The sequence below is a fragment of the Sorex fumeus genome, unplaced genomic scaffold (assembly GCF_029834395.1).
Source record: "Sorex fumeus unplaced genomic scaffold, SorFum_2.1 ptg000130l, whole genome shotgun sequence".
In the NCBI taxonomy this organism is placed as follows: domain Eukaryota; kingdom Metazoa; phylum Chordata; class Mammalia; order Eulipotyphla; family Soricidae; genus Sorex; species Sorex fumeus.
In genome coordinates this window covers 7,850,165-7,854,623 of record NW_026606187.1, presented here as the reverse complement: position 1 = coordinate 7,854,623, position 4,459 = coordinate 7,850,165, and the positions used below count along the sequence as shown (strand labels likewise).

Here is a 4,459-nt window from a genome sequence, read left to right as displayed (position 1 = left end):
TCTCTTTCTTGCCTCCATGCTCATGATGCTGCTCAACCTTGATTTGATTTTATTAAATAAAATAAATTAGACCACCCCCAAGACAAAGAGTAAAGGGGCCCCAGGGGTCTATGGTGCTAAGGCTGTAACCTCTGACCTAGAGACACCGGGGGAAGCCATGAAAGATAGAATTTTCCCTTTCTTTTCCTTTTTTTTCCTCAGGGGGGAGTGTGAATCCAGTGTGACTCCACTACCACAAATTCTGTAGTTGAGTTTTTCCCACATTTGGGGAAATTGTGGGGGTCAGCACCGCTGGAGTGCCATGGAGAAAGCGCACCCTGGGAAAACCACCTTTGTGATCATGGTCTCTTCCCTGCCAGGTAAGTGTAGTTTTCTGAGAAATGGCGTTTGCTTGGTGGTATTGCGAGAGATACAGAGAAGTCCAGTCCCGACAAGCCCTGCGTGGGAATGGTAGGCATGCATGGGGTCTCTAGTGTCTGAGTTTGTGTCTGTGGGAAGACAGAGGCAGAGAGCGAGCGAGCGAGAGAGAGACAAAGAGAGACAGAGAGAGACAAACAGAGAGACAGAGAGAGACAAAGAGAGACAGAGAGAGTGTAGGGGTGTACATATGTACCTGCAAGTTTTGCTATATGGGGTCTCATTCTCTAGACTTTTATGGGGCCTTGTTCTTAGTACTTCCCAGATGGTCTCTGAATTTTCTGATATCCTTTCAAGAAATGCCTTTAAAAATAAAATTTGTTTAGGTTTGGGGGGCCACACCCGATGGTACTTAGAGGCTGCTTCTGGCTCAGGGATCACTCGGAGTGGTGCTCGAAGATCATATGCGGTGCTGGGGACCCAACTACGGTCAGCTGTGTGCAAGGCAAATGCCCTCCTCACCATCCTATCTCTCTGCCTTCCTGTATAGTTTTGACCAGCCGGTTCTCATTTCTATGAAGCTAAGGATTCTGGCTAATGAAAGGAGGAAGCAGCTGGGGGAAATGGATCTGATAGCACGGGAGGAAAGAGCCAGAGAGAAGGAGGGGGAATTGTGATGCATCGCACAAGTACGACAGATCTCAGTAATGGGCTAGCTTTGTGAGAGAGGATTTTCTGTTTTCTCTCTCTCTCCCCTGCTTAATCCTTTTTGAGGCCAACATGTAATCCCTGCCCTTGGATTCCACGAAACAGCCTTGTATGTTGTGCTCTGTGGTCACAAGAGTCAGTCCTGCTTCAGCAAATGCCAGTGGTCCGTCCGTGCTCGTGACGCAGAGGAGTGTGGCAGAGATTCTTGGATTACAGGCACCCCAAACCTTCTTTCTGCACCCGCGGGGCAGATGCTCTGTCAATGTTTGTATAATGGATAAGTGATTGCCATTTGGCTCCAGACACGAAGTGAATGTGCTGTTTATGCCAGCAGAGACATTCTGGTATTCCTGGTGCGCCCGCTAATCATTGCCATGAATATATCGGCGAAGCGATTGCCCTAGAACCCGTGAAAATTGTGACAAAATCTTGGAAATTTTCTGAGTGTGCAGTAATGCTCCCCCCACCGCCCGCCTTCCCCCCCACCCCAACTTAGCACTGACGGAGGGGCCTGGTGCTCGCGAGACAAAAGATCTGAAAGAAGCTACTGAGTTGCTCATCTGGAGGGGTCCCTCAGGATCACTGTGAGCCCTCCCCAGCACCCTCCAAGCCTCACTGATGAACATGATTTCTAGAAGGAATTTACAGGCCTGGAGCCTTCTACCTTGAGAAAAAGTTTTGAACCCAGCAACCTGGGGGGAAAAACCTTAACTTGGCCACATGCTGGTGTGCTGCCTTGGGGGAGATTACTTAGCTGCTCGTGCCTCAGTTTCCCCCTATGTGAAATGGATTCTTTTAAGGATTGGATGGAAAAAGTAGAAGCGCACATACGGACAACTGGGAGTTGGCGCCTAGGGAATACTGGATGAATGGTGTTTTTAATTATTACTAGACATTTCGCTTATTCCAGGGAAGCTTTTCTTTGGAGGTGGGGGAAGGATGGTTGGGCCACATCCAGCATTTCTTAGAGCTCATTCCTGGCTCTGTGCTCAGGACTCACTCCTCCTGGGCCCAGGGTGCCATATGGGGTGCCAGGGAACTGAATCGAAAGTAAGTGCCTTACCTGCCTGCCTCTCCCTCCCCTGTTTTCCTCTCAAACTCTTTGGTACAATGGCCACCGACCAGGAGATGCTCAGAGGAGACAGAGATGGTGATCTCTGGGTGCCCAAGACACCACTTAGTCATGTGCTCAACCGTCCTCAGAACCCAAAATCCTCACAGCACCCAAGAGTGATAGTCTAAGGGCCAATTGTCCAACCAAACAGCCACCAAATCTACTCTACTATGTGCCAGGCATCTGATTGGAAAGTCAAGTATCTCGAGATCTTTGCCTTTGGGGTGTTGACATTTCCAGTGGTAAAAGAAAAAAAGATGATTACAAAGATCTATGTTTTATATTAGTTACGGATCCAAGCTATGAAGAAAAATGAATGGGGGTGGGAATTGGATGTCCTGAGTCGGGGCTGAGGGTGCTGGGACTCTTCCTCGCCACCACTAACATACTTCAAGTACCCTACTCAAATTTACTAAAAGAACCACAATAGAGCCCCAATTTGTTGGGAGTCTTCTGCATAGCTGCCTTGATAAGTTCCCCAATCACCCTCAGAGGTAAATATGATGTACCCATTTTACAGATGAGGAAACTGTGGCTTGGGGAGATTAATGAACTCATCAGGAGATAGATCAGAGCCAGGGAGGGAGAGAGGATGGATACTCCAGAGAACAGACACTGACTCCTCACTGTACCCCCCCCCCCCCCCCAACACACACACACACACAACCTCCTTCTGTCTTAGAGCTTCATGGTCTGCCAGTCGAATCAAAACCCAGTAGTGATCTCCAACTGCTTGGTGCAATGTCAAATAAAAGAGAAAGAGAAAGGGAGGGGGGGGGAATGATTTCCTTTGGAGAGAAAAAAAAGCCAGGAAATGAAGGGACACACTTGAAGGGACACACTTGAAGTATTTAATGTTTATGCCTCTTCCTCTGGCCCCTCAAGTTCAGCTTAGCATCTGAGTGTTGGAGCCGACAATTTATGAGGATCTTGGGCAGGTAACCACTGGAAAAGCTCCCTGCGGCTCTCGGCCTGGCAGGCGATTCATCCCGAGGATGGTGGGGCTTTTAGGGTAAAAGAGTCTCCTAATGTTTTTTCCTTCTGCTCAAGCTTTTCCTGGGAGGTGACAAAAGGTCACCGTTTGCCAGCAAAGTGCTATCCCTGGGCTTAAAGGAGGAGAGGCGTCTACCCACCTCAGGTCACTCTGGGGGAGAAGAGGAAGGACTCCGTTCTCTCCTGCCCCACTGCCAGGCTGGAGCCCGAGTCTCTGGCATGCCAGGGATCGTTCCAAAGTCATTTCTTCCCTGGCTATCAATCCCTCCCTCTCCTTTTCACTCCCCATCTCATTTATCTTTGTAAATCAGGTTTCTGGGGTGTGTGTGTGCGTGCATGTGTGTGTCTGTGTGTGTGTCTGTGTGTATGTATCTCTGTGTGTGTCTGTATGACTGTGTGTACATGTGTGTGTCTGTATGTATGTGTGTATGTGTGTGTCTGTGTGTATGCATCTGTGTGTGTCTGTATGTATGTATCTGTGTGTGTCTGTATGTCTGTGTGTATATGTGTGTGTGTATGTATGTGTGTATGTGTGTGTGTCTGTATGTATGTATCTGTGTGTGTCTGTATGTCTGTGTGTATATGTGTGTGTGTATGTATGTGTGTATGTGTGTGTGTCTGTATGTATGTATCTGTGTGTGTCTGTATGTCTGTGTGTATATGTGTGTGTCTGTATGTATGTGTGTATATGTGTGTTTGTGTGTGTGTCTGTGTGTATGTATCTGTGTGGGTCTGTATGTACGTATCTGTGTGTGTCTGTATGTCTGTGTGTATATGTGTGTGTCTGTATGTATGTGTGTATGTGTGTGTGTCTGTGTGTATGTATCTGTGTAGTGTTTGTATGTATGTATCTGTGTGTGTCTGTATGTCTGTGTGTATCTGTGTGTGTCTGTATGTATGTGTGTATGTGTGTGTGTCTGTGTGTATGTATCTGTGTGTGTCTGTATGTCTGTGTGTATTTGTGTGTGTCTGTATGTATGTGTGTATGTGTGTGTGTCTGTGTGTGTGTCTGTGTGTATCTGTGTCTGTCTGTATGTATGTATCTGTGTGTGTCTGTATGTCTGTGTGTATATATGTGTGTCTGTATGTATGTGTGTATGTATGTGTGTGTCTGTGTGTATGCATCTGTGTGTGTCTGTATGTATGTATCTGTGTGTGTCTGTATGTCTGTGTGTATATGTGTGTGTGTATGTATGTGTGTATGTGTGTGTGTCTGTATGTATGTATCTGTGTGTGCCTGTATGTCTGTGTGTATATGTGTGTGTCTGTATGTATGTGTGTATGTGT

General features: G+C 47.1%; 1 non-coding gene across 1 annotated transcript; it reads right to left on the bottom strand.

Moving 5' to 3' along the window:
- Positions 1–203: 203 nt before the first annotated feature.
- LOC130046049 (U1 spliceosomal RNA) lies at positions 204–367 on the bottom strand. Its single transcript, XR_008795658.1, has one exon. It is a non-coding gene; the product is annotated as a U1 spliceosomal RNA (small nuclear RNA).
- Between the last annotated feature and the right edge of the window lie 4,092 nt (positions 368–4,459).